This window comes from Triticum urartu, chromosome 1A (genome assembly GCF_056163025.1).
Source record: "Triticum urartu cultivar PI428250 chromosome 1A, HENAU_Tu73, whole genome shotgun sequence".
NCBI classification, from domain to species: domain Eukaryota; kingdom Viridiplantae; phylum Streptophyta; class Magnoliopsida; order Poales; family Poaceae; genus Triticum; species Triticum urartu.
This window is the reverse complement of record NC_141873.1, coordinates 66,449,376-66,462,693: the sequence shown is the minus strand read 5'-3', so window position 1 is coordinate 66,462,693 and position 13,318 is coordinate 66,449,376.

Here is a 13,318-nt window from a genome sequence, read left to right as displayed (position 1 = left end):
TATAAAAGTGTATAATAAAGCCCAATAATGTCCAAAACAGTAGATAAGCATGGAGCAATAAAAAATTATTGATACGTTGGAGACGTATCAGTGATGCATAGCAACGAGAGGGGAGAGTGTCATCTACGTACCCTCATAGACCGTAAGCGGAAGCGTTATGACAACGCGGTTGATGTAGTCGTACGTCTTCACGATCGACCGATCCTCAGTACCGAACGTACGGCACCTCCGCGTTCAGCACATGTTCAGCTTGGTGACGTCCCGCGAACTCACAATACAGTGGAGCTTCCGGGAAGAGCTTCGTCAGCACGACGGCGTCGTGACGGTGTTGATGAAGCTACCGACGCAGGGCTTCGCGTAAGCACCGCTACGATATGACCGAGGTGGATTATGGTGGAGGGGGGCATCACACATGGCTAAAAGATCAATGATGAATTGTTGTGTCTCCAAGGGGTGCCCCCTCCTCGTATATAAAGGAGTGGAGGAAGGGGAGGGGCCGGCCTCCTGTGGCATGCCCCAAGAGGAGTCCTACTCCCACCGGGAGTTGGACTCCCCCCTTCCAAGTAGGAGTAGGAGTAGGAGAGGAAGGGAGATAAGAAGAGAAGGAAAGGGGGGCGCCGCCCCCCTCCTTGTCCAATTCGGACTAGAGGGGGAGGGGCGCGCGGCTGCCCTGGCCGGCCCTCCTCTTCTCCCACTAAGGCCCATTAGGCCCAATATACTCCCCGGGGGGTTCCAGTAACCCCCCAGTACTCTGGTATATGTCCGAAACCTCCCGAAACACTCCCGTGTCCGAACATAGTCATCCAATATATCGATCTTTATGTCTCGACCATTTCGAGACTCCTCGTCATGTCCGTGATCATATCCGGGACTCCGAACTACCTTCAGTACATCAAAACACAAAACTCATAATACCGATTGTCACAAAACTTTAAGCGTGCGGACCCTACGGGTTCGAGAACTATGTAGACATGACCGAGACACGTCTCTGGTCAATAACCAATAGCGAAACCTGGATGCTCATATTGGTTCCTACATATTCTACGAAGATCTTTATCGGTCAAACCACATAACAACATACGTTGTTCCCTTTGTCAACGGTATGTTACTTGCCCGAGATTCGATCGTCGGTATCTCTATACCTAGTTCAATCTCGTTACCGGCAAGTCTCTTTACTCGTTCCGTAATGCATCATCCCGTAACTAAATCATTAGTCACATTGCTTGCAAGGCTTATAGTGATGTGCATTACCGAGAGGGCCCAGAGATACCTCTCCTACAAACGGAGTGACAAATCCTATTCTCGATCTATGCCAACTCAACGAACTCCATTGGAGACACCTGTAGAGCACCTCCTTTATCACCCAGTTACGTTGTGACATTTGGTAGCACACAAAGTGTTCTTCCAGTATCGGGAGTTGCATAATCTCATAGTCATAGGAACATGTATAAGTCATGAAGAAAGCAATAGCAATAAACTAAATGATCAAGTGCTGAGCTAATGGAATGGGTCATGTCAATCACATCATTCTTCTAATGATGTGATTCCGTTGATCAAATGACAACTCATGTCTACAGCTAGGAAACTCAACCATATTTGATCAATGAGCTAGTCAAGTAGAGGCATACTAGTGACACTTATGTTTGTCTATGTATTCACACATGTATTATGTTTTCGGTTAATACAATTCTAGCATGAATAATAAACATTTATCATGATATGAGGAAATAAATAATAACTTTATTATTGCCTCTAGGGCATATTTCCTTCAGAGCGATCTAACCTACAAGGAGAAACCCGTCAAGATTCTCGAGTTTGCCAGCTGAGTTACACGCAGCAAGGTTATCATGTTTTGTAAAGTTCAGTGGATCCACCATACCGAGGATGAAGCCACCTGGGAGCGAGAGGAAGACCTACGGAAAGACCACCCACACCTATTTTCTAGCCAACCCGAATCTCGAGGCCGAGATTCATCCTAAGGGGGGTAGGTTTGTAACATGCCAATTTACAATTTGGATGTTATACATAGGTCATCATATGCACATAATATTTTATTTGCATTTTGGTTGAGATCCTAAAAATCTTAAGCAACTCAAGGACCCAAGGAGAGAGTTGGAGGTTTCACAAATTTCCATATTTGAATTTTTCAAATTTGAAAAGAGGATCAATTTGATTTTAACATTTTCTCTCCAATTATTTCCAATAATAAAAATAAATGAGAGAAGATAAAATGACTTCTTCAAAAGAGAGGAATATTTGCGGAGAAAAATTTAAATCAGATTATTATTTTATTCGTATTTTATTTGAATTAGAAAAATATGCATTTTTGAAAATTTCATTTTTAGTCTAGAAAAATGTTCATCTTGTCCTAAATATTAGGTTTGGACGGTGAAAATTATTTCTGGTATTTTTAGAAATTTTCATTTATATTTTATTAGGATTTTTCTTTCGGGCGAAATTTATTTAAAAAACTCCGTCGCCCGACTGGGCCGAAGGCCCAGCCGAGCCGACCCAGCAGCCCGCCCTGCCTTCCTCCTCGCGTGGGAGGAGTCCTGTCGCCACCCGACGTTGCCGGAGTCCGAGCCAGACTCTTGGTACGCCACCGCCCGCCCCCTTCCCCAAGTCTTCCCCCCAGCCCTTTATAAAGCCACCCCCTCCTCTCCTCACCCCGCGCCGTCGCCGCTGCTCGTCGCCACCGCCGCCGCCGCGAGCCGCCGCCGGAGCCCGGCCTCGCCCCGCCAACCTCCGATGCCTCCGGATGTCGCCTTTGTCTCGTCGCCGCGGTTGACCCGTAAAAACCGCACCGGTTCGCCGGTTTATTTTCGGTTTATTTTTAGGGTTAGGGTTTTTCTAGGTTTTTCCGATCTGTATTAATTTGCGGACGTTTGTCCGTTATCCCGCGGTAGCAAACGTTTTCGTTCGTTAGTTTCTTTAGCGAACGTTTGCTCGTTGGGTTTTTCTTTTTATTTTATTTTTCGGCCAGGGACCTATCCACGAATACCTTTAACATAGATTAGTCCTTGATCTTCAAACCCTCGTTACTTTTTAAACGTTTGTCCAAATCCAGTGAAACCAACACCGAAATCTTTGCCTTGTACCCCTCTTTCCATATAATCAACTTGAACATGGTTTTGACGAATTAAAATTTGGTTTCAAGCAGATTTGAATTCGAACTTCTTTTGAATGCTGTTTGAGTTTTGTAGCTCCGATTTGATTGTTTCATTTTGCAAATCGAAGCTATTCAGTTGACCTTTTAGTTTGGATCTTTTCTCTTGAGTTTTACCCTTGCATCTTATGCTTGAGTGCTTATGTATGCTATTGTTTATTCACGATAGAGTTTTCGGAGTGCGAAGCGTGCTACTATGAATCACTAGGGTTTTCGGATCGTCAACAAGGCAGGTAACACTTTGATCATATCCCTTACTACCTAGTTTTTATGCATTAGTTTCAATCCTCAAACACTGCATAAGTAGGACTTGTTTAACATGTGGGTATTGGGAAGTAGTTGATGAGGTAGGAACCTATTACCTTTTTATATCAAACCCTGGGTGTTACTACGTTATGCTTATATTGCTATGCTATGCTCGTAGATGTGGTTTGGTTTGAGTGATCCATGATAGATGTGAGAGTTATCTTTAATTAATGGTTAACTTAAGGTGGCTACTTTAATACACATCTGGGTGGATTGGTTGGGGCACCCTAGAGCACCCAGTGGTTGTCCGGGCACCTGGAGCAATCTAGTGTTGTCCTAGGATATCCCGGAGTACCCGTGTGATGGTCCTACGACCCGTCACCCAGGCTCAAAGGGATCATAAGATTATTCATGCTAGAAACTTACTTGTGCAGCCACAAGCCATTATGGGCTCTGGCATAGTTGAGTATGTTGCATGACCTCTTCCAGTGGTAGGCTAGCAGATGTAGGGGATGTAGGTGGTACTGTCTACCCAGAGTAAAGAGTTAATGCTTCTGAAAGACTGTGTCTCGGTTATCCGTTTCTCAAACATCATGTAGTGCGAGAAATCCAACGGAGGAGATCGAGTCTTGTGGGGAAAAGTGCGCAAACCTATGCAGAGTGTATAAACTAATCATGGTTAGTCGTGTCCTCGGTTATGGACATCTTGAGTATCTGGTACTTGAATTATTGATTTGATCTCATCACTCTACTTAATTAATTTGTTGGGTTGATAATTAATATTTTGGGATTGAGTTGGAGGAACCTTCTCAATGTTTTCAACAAACTTTGTAGTTAAATATAAATATATTCCCTTGTTGTAGGAAAAAACTAGCTTTATGCAAATGATAACCATAGAGCCTCCACCAGCTATATATGCATATAGTGCTAGATGTTACTTGTTCATTGCTTTATAGTGTTATCTTGCCAGCATATTCCATGTGCCGACGTACACAAGCTGCAACGTATTATATTGCAGAGTTTTCAGACGAAGAGTAAGGTGCGCTATGTCGTTGTCGTGCACTCAGATATGCCATTGGAGTTGATGGACTCATTTACGCTTGAAGCTTCTGCTGTTATCTTATTTAGATGGCCTTCAGCCATATTATTGTAATAGTTCTCTTTTGAGACATTCGATGTAATAAGTGTGTGATTGAACTCTGTTATACATCCTCGAGTACTGTGTGTCAGCATTACCGATCCAGGGATGAAACTTATACATAGAGATTTGACCGTCTGAGGTCGGATCGCAACAAAACCCACCATATACCTTCCTCAAAACAGCCACCATACCTACCTATTATGGCATTTCCATAGCCCTTCAGAGATATATTGCCATGCAAATTTCCACCGTTCCGTTTATTATGACACGCATCATCATTGTCACATTGCTTTGCATGATCATGTAGTTGACATCCACTACTACAGGATGCTGCTAACGCGACACTAGGAGCAGAGACCCTTCGAGAAACTGTGTGCGATGCAATAATCACAAACGGTGCTGTATGAAAACCTTCAGAAATGTATAAAATGTTTGCGATGACGGATGCATCAAACACAGTTCAGGTTTTATTTGCGTGTGCGATGAAGGGCATACGTTTCAGTTCAATGAACTGTTTGCGATGAGGAGGAACAAAAGAAACGGGCAGCCAAATGAAGGTGTGTGCGATACATAGCATACGGTTCACTCGGATGAACTGTTTGTGATTAGGCAACACAAAAGAAATGGTGAGTCAGATCAAAGGTGTGTGCGATATACGGCATGCGGTTCACTCAGATGAACTGTTTGCGTTGAGACATGAGAAAAGAAACGGTTCAAATGAACAAGATGTGTGTGATACGAGGCAAACATGTCCGTAATCGGAGACGTGTGCGAAGACTGATAACAACACAGACGATTACTGCTAACAAGCCATGTGCGTTGTGAGCAAACGATTGCTGGTATACAATTGTGAGTGATTGATGCAAACATCACCGACGGGTTCCAATCTTTAGTCCGTGTGCGATGTGATTTTCTTTGTCCGCACAACATCTACGCTCTGTCTACATCATCAACATATATACTCAAAAAGACAACATTGCATAACCAAATTAAGCATACAATTACACAAGTGACTACACACATAACATTTCCACACACCAAAGAAAGCAATTACATGCATACTAAAGTAGGAGAAGTGAGGATCTAATCATCTACTTATTGTTGCGACGACGCTTGCCATTGCTCTGCTTCCGGCTGGATCCCTGGCTGTTTTGAGGAAGGAGGGAATTCCTCATGTCAACGATCCGCCTATACATGTCATAGATCATGTACGCCTCATTGGCCGCGTACACGACGTTAGCTTTGTCGAGTGTCTCCATCCAGGCCGAGTGCCAGGCACGCTTGTCCTTGTTGCACAAATCCTTCATGTCTCTATAGTAGGGGTCGGTGATGGCCTCGGCGAGGTGAACTGGTGAGTCCTTCTCATGCTCCTTGCTGCCCCTGATCTTGTATTGGCCCTGGATGTCGACAAGATTCTGGCAGGCGATGCTCGAATCCTTGAGCGCCTTTATATCGTCGGTGATGTCCACCGTAGCAAACAAGTAGTGGGGGCTGTTGACAAACCTGGTGAAATGCTCGTAAGGCCTTGTGGCCAGGCAGTAGTGGTAGACGAGGACGTGGTGGCACACACACATCTGGGCGACAGCGACCTTGGGACGAGACCCGGCACGAGCACGAGTGTACTCGAGGTCGAACCCGACCACCTTGTACTTCTCCTCGGCAAGCAACAGCTCCATGATGTGGATGGAGTAATCCGCCCAGACCGGGTCGTTGGTGTACACTACCGAGAGGTCCATGAACCTTTTGTGGGTGTCCACCACGACACGCATAGTGAACTGATGTTCGTCGTCGGCAGCCGCTTGGAGCGCCATTGGAGCCGCGCAGGATACCCTCTAAGAATTTATTATGGTGGGTGTGCTTCTTGCAATGGTGGGGCACGATCGAAAGGTTGAAGAGACACAAGGGTAGGTTAAATGGCCGCTGTAATAAATGGGGGCCGGCCGACCTGTAATCGTCACGTCTTGTCACAACGTTCATAGCGAAGGATTCCATATTCCAGTGCACGCTTGACAACACCGCACCCCAGGCGTGGGCTCGAAGAGCCTGTTCCCATGCTACCGCCTGTTTACCGCGCAAGCTTCACGCCCGGCTAGTTTGGCCTCGCGTTGGCTAGAAGAGGGACAAATCGTGGGCGTTTATTGGCAAAAAGCTTTGTAAAAACGAAGTGTGTGGAATGACTTCGGTCATAAGTTTACCCTTGGGTGATGAGGTCAAAGTTACACAGAAGGGTGATGATGGACACTCATAATTAATTCTACGCTCTACAGTGCACACGGTGGAAGAAACCAACTATGTGCAATATTGTCGAAGATCGCAGTCGAGTTAGCTATACAGATCGTGTGTTGTGAGATCGACAAGGTAAACTGATTCAAGAATGGTTAATAAAATCTAAGACCATTGCATATTAAGGTCAAAATAGTGCTAGCAATATACGAGTCTCATATGATGCCATTTCAATGATTGTACCACAAAATCTCGAAATGTTACAAGGTTCAAATTCCAGAGTTATATGGCTCAAATTCAAATATTACAAGGTTCAAACTGATATTAGAAATGAAATTCATCTCATCAGCTGCAAACGCTTGCGGCGATGCGCTGAACATGGATATCAGAGAGGTTCAAAATAATGTCACCGCTTCTAAGTCTGGCTTCGAAACCTCACAATTTTTGCAAAGGGGTCAGCCACTGAGAAGTCATGTATGGGGTTGACCCGATGACTTCCGATTACTCTGTCATCTGAAGTTCCAAAATGAAATTCAGCATTTTTGGAGCCTACACCATTCTGCTGCAGGCACCGACGCTGATCAACAGACCATTCATTTTTGTGAAATAAATGTAGGGCAAACCTCATTTCCTTCAGCACCCTTGCTCTGAGAACAAAGAACCTGGCGAATATAATCTCCGGTAAGGTCCCTCGGTAGGAGTTCAAAGTAATTTCTAAGAGATGCAGATCTAGGCATTCGACGTGATTATTATATTGTATCACATTATCCACCACTGGGCCTAATCTTATATGTAAAAGAAGAAAACGTGTTAGTGCCTACATGCAGTTTTGAACATTACTATAGGCCTAGCTATTTGGTTTGCAAGATTTGTAAAATGCACTAACATGCCATCTTCGATCTGACATGATTAACATGGGCATTTGATTACATTCTAGAAAAATGTAGCCTTCTTCACAAGAGGTTGGAGTGGATGAAAAGATCCCTAAGAAAACTAGTACAGATGAATCCAAAGGAGAAAAGCTTATTGAATGCAACCATATGGATCAAGCAACCAATATGGGGGGGGGCATGTATGTACTAAAATCCTCCAAAAGAACCTTCAGAAATCGTAGTACATTGTCATTGTAAACTTGGAAAAAGGTGTCACAAATTGAACTCCCTTATGGTTAACATTTAACAGGAAAGGTGATGTAGGGTGGAACCCTATGTGGCCAATCTTTCACGAAAGGAGCGGATCCCGCGAAGAACATGAAGAACACGAGGGGAATCATGAGAGGAAACACGAGGGGAAACACGAGAGAAACACTAAAACCAACAAGATGTAGTCACACATGCACTAGATCCATGAACACAAAGGGAGATACATGATCCAAAATCAACACGGGACGATACATAGGGTAATCACTTCTTCTCCGTGAGGAGGTCTTGATGGTCTTCTCCACGAGGAGGTCTTGAATCCAACGTGGATCTTCTCTGTAGAGGGGCCGCGGTCTCTCTCGTGGAGTAGATCCGATGTGGATGAGTGAGGCTCTATCTCTAATATGAGCTATCACAACGCTAACCCTAACTAGGTGGAGGAGGTCTATTTATAGTCTTAGTGCAAAAGGGGGCGAAGTGAAAGGGTACATGGGCCTCGGGCCCGAACACTGTGTGCAGACAGGTCCAGTAGACGTCGGACGTCCGCTCGATCTGGCTCGGACGTTGGAGTGCCGGATTTTCGGAGGTGGCCGGTCGTCCGGTCGCCAGTCGACCGCTGGCGTCGGACTTCCGCTCATTTGGCTCGGGAGCGGGATTGCCGGTCGTCCGGTCCGGGCCGGTCGTCCGGTGGATCTTCAGGCGCCGGACGTCCGGTCCCGAATGGTCGTCCGGTGGCTGGAGCAGCTCCCGTAGCTCTTGTTCTTGTTCCTGGCGCTTGGTGTCCTCGCCTTCTTGTCTATGGGCTTCCTCTTGGTTCTTGGTCATGCATAGCACACATGTTTGAGGTAGTAGCCATGTCTCACATGTGGAAAGTGACGATTCGGAGAGGAGCGAGTTCACCTTGTGTCCGATGGCATATACTTGAGGTCTCGTCTTATGTTCTCTTGGGGCTTGGCGAGTAGTCAAAGTGTACATGGGGATGAACATGGGCTGCTCCGCATCATCTCCCCCCTTGGGAAAGATCCGACCTCGGATCGTGATCCTCATCACCATGGAAACGGTTGTTGGGGACGAACTTGTAGTTGGACGGAGTTGAAAACATGGCGCAATCCAAGTACTCCAAGGTGTCGCCGGAGTGGTATACATGCAAAAAGAGCAAACACAAATGACACTCGGAAATACAATGGTTAGCACTCAAAAGGTGTCCATCAAGTAAGCATAATGTCGTCCAATGGAGTTGTTCATAGCAAGGCACAAGATGCTTGTCCAAATGATGTAAAATGACATGTAAAGCATTCATGTTGGCAAATGCAATCATTGTGCACACCAATGTGTCGTGAATATGATCAATGAAACCTCGGTGCAAAATGATGTCATAGTGAGACGGTTTATCAATATCATGAATATGGAAATTGGTGCTCAATGTGACTATGTGATCATGCAACTGATGATGGGCAATATGATCATGATGTAAGAATATGCCATCAAGGAAGATCACAACAAATTTGCTAAGGAAATGCACAAGCTCATATATCATGGATGACATGGGAATACAAGATGCAACAAGGCTATCATAATGTGAGTCAATCCATGCATAAGATGCAAATTTGTTGTGTGGATGATATGTCCATCGAGCATGACATGTGTGAGCACAATCAACAAATATCGAGCATGACATAGCACAAGCATGAAAGCACGATATGAGAAAAATAGCATCAATAGCATGAGGCACATGATAAACATGGCAATAGCAACAAGGATCTCCACCAAGCATGCAAATACACATATTAGTAGTTGTAACATCCCAAAATCTCAATTTGGAATGTTATACATAGGTCATTCATGCATATCATATTATATTGCATTTCGTTTCGCGATCCTCGAAATTCTAAGCAACTTAAGGACCCACGGAGAGAGTTGGGGATTTCATGTTTTTCATATTTGAATTTTATCAAATATTGAAACAAGGATCATTTTGGTTTTAAATATTTTTCTCTCCGAAAATGTTTCGTATTAAAATATATGAGAGGAGATAATATGAGTTCTCCAAAATAAATGAAATGTTGGAGGAAAAATATGAAAATCAATAAATAAATTTTATTGGAGTTTATTGCAATTTTATTTGAATTAGGAAAAATATGCGTTTTTCAAAATTGCATTAGAGGCCCAAATAAATGTTCACTTTGTCCGCTATATTTTTAGAGGACGGGGTAATTTTATTTTAGGATTTCCGGAGTCCGTTTAGTATTTCTTTTAATCATTTTTCCGCGCGTCGGGATATTTTTTTTAAAAACAAGTTATCGACCTTACCGGGCCGTGTCCGCCTGGGACACTGACCCGGCCAGCCTTTTAAGAGCCGTAACCCCTAGCCGCCAGCCCACCCCATTGCACCCCAAACCCTAGCCCAATTCGCGCCGCCGCCGCTAGATCCGCCGCCGCCGCCGTGCCGCCCTCGGCGGAGCCGCCCCGCTGGAGTTGCCCAGAGCCGCACCGCCGTCCTGCCACCGCCTCGCTGACCGTCGCCGGAGGTAGCCGCCGCCGTTTTTCGCGAGAAAACCAATCGGTTTTATTTCGAAAACCCTACATCTCGTTTTTTTATTTTAGATCGGTTTTGTTTCGGTTTTTCCCGGTTTAGTTAAATAGCGGACGTTCGTCCATACGTTCGTTTTAACGAACGGTGTTCATCCGTTAGTCACAGACAGTGAACGTTCGTTCGTGAGCCTGTTCGTCAGTTCTTCTTTTCCAGGGTTTTTCCGCGATTATTTTCGATCATGATTTCTACCCTGATCTTCGTTTTAGTTTATCTTTTTGCTCGTTTATCGAAATCAGGTGATTCAAGCACCTAGATCTTCGTCTCGAAGCCCTCTTTCTGTTTAACCAACTTGAACAAGATTTTGGTACTATAAAATTTGACTTTAGTCCATATTAGTAATCAGATCTTGTTTCTTTCGCAGTTTGAGTTTCGTTGCTCCGTTTGATTTGATTCTTTTTGCAAACAAGAGTTCTTCAGTTGAACTTTCTCGTTAGATCTTCTTATTTGAGTTTTACCTATGCATGTTTGCTTGATTTCTTATGTATGCTATTGTTTGCTTGCGATAGAATACCCGGAGTGCGAAGCGTGCTACTACGAGTCACTAGGTTTTGCAGATCGTCAGCAAGGCAAGTAACACATTGATCATACTCTTTTCATACCCAGTTTGATCATCCTACGGTCTGCCACCCAGGCTCAAAGGGATCATAAGATTATTCATGCTAGAAACTTACGTATGCAGCCACAAGCCATTATGGGCTCTGGCATAGTTGAGTATGTTGCATGACCTCTTCCAGTGGTCGGCTAGCAGATGTAGGGGATGTAGGTTGGTACTGTCTACCCGGGGTTAGAGTTAATGCTTCTGAAAGACTGTGTCTCGGTCATCCGTTTCTCAAACACCATGCAGTGCGAGAAATCCAACAGAGGAGATCGAGTCTTGTGGGTAAAAGTGCGCAAACCTCTGCAGAGTGTATAAACTAATCATGGTTAGCCATGTCCCCGGTTATGGACATCTTGAGTATCTGGTACTTGAATTATTGATTTGATCTCATCACTCTAAATTAATTTGTTGGGTTGTTAATGACTACTTTAATGGGGATTGAGTTGGAGGAACCTTCTCAATGTTGTTTCAACTACCATGATAGTTAAATAAAATTTATTCCTTTGATGTAGGGAAATATTGGCTTTTCGCAAAAACAATATAACCATAGAGCCTCCACCAGCCATATATGCATGTAGTGATAGCATTTACCTGTTCATTGCTCTATTGTGTTATATTGCTAGCATATTCCATGTGCTGACCCGTTTTCGGGCTGCAACGTATCATGTTGCAGACTTTTCAGACGACGAGTAAGGTGCCATAGGTCGTTTGTCATGCACTCAGCTATGCCGTTGGAGTTGATGGACTCACTTTATCTTCCAAGCCTTCCGCTGTTATCATATTAGATGGCCTTAAGCCATATTTATTGTAATAAGTTCTCTTTTGAGACGTTCGATGTAATAAGTGTGTGATTGCTACTTTATTATAAATTCTTCGAGTACCGTGTGTGTCAGCATTACCGATGCAGGGATGACACTGAACACAGAGATTTGACCGTCTGAGGTTGGGTTGCTATAAGATGGTATCAGAGCACACGCTGAATGTAGGACGCGACCACTAAGATGAGCCATAGATCACTCTTCTCTACTCATTTCTGACTCCTCTCCATTTTCTACTCTTTAGGATGGCGGATACAAGGAACAAGTTTGCACAACCGGATGAAGATACACCCTTTGGTCGACACTTGAAGGAAGTCACTAGATACCTGAACATAGGAATACCAAGCTTCACCGGGACCTACATAGCTACTCTACCAGAAGAGGAGCGATGGATGATTCGAGTTCAACTTCCAGGAAGGACATTCACGCCAGTCACTGAACCCATAGAGTTTTCTTTTGATGCACCAACCTGGAGTCTAGGAAAGAGCATGGCAGCCCACATTGCCATGGGGCGCATCGGCGAAGTTTACCACAAGGAGCTTAAGGACACTATCTACGAGATATGTGGGCGCCGAGATGAGCAATGGGAGATGATCAGTGCCAGGAAGGACATGTCCATTGCAGCTTTCATCCAGGAGCTGAACCAGCACATTCGACGCCAGGAGAACCAGATGTGCTCAAGCATGTTAGATTTGAAGAAGGCAATGACTAGGATCACCGAGCAAGAAGAGGAACTCAAGTCTACACGCAATGTATATGAGGAGGAAATGACGATACTCGTGGAGAAGAATGACAACATGACAAGGAAGCTAGGAGTTTTCATGGGAGACCCCGCACCAGGAGGAGAAGACGACGAACCTAAGGAGATTCGTTCTGAAGAGTACATCATCATTGACGACACTGACTCCGACCCTGATGGCAGTGATTATGATTATGAAGATGAAGCTGGAGCGGATATAATGGAGTCTTCCACTGATCAATATTTCTAGTAGACCACCATATGATCAATAGTATTCCCCCATGTATATAGAATATACCAAGCACTGTAACGATAGTTAGATCGATTGTATGCCCTTGCTTGATTGATTGAGTGATATGATATGATTGTGTTTGTCTCATGTGCATATGGGTAGTGCTTTCTCACTAGACCTCATTCTATTATAATCTCTCCCCTCTAAACCCATCAGATGCCACCGAGACATGACCCCGGATTTGCTTTCCCACCGGAGCCCACTCAATTGATCCAGCAACAGAATACACGGATGAAGTTGCTAGTTCAGAATCAGGGCAACAACAACAACAACAACAACAACAGCCCACTGCCACCACCTCTAGTTGACAACTTAGCCCATTTTCTGAGGTTACAACTGCCGGTGTTTTCCAGTAGCACCGAG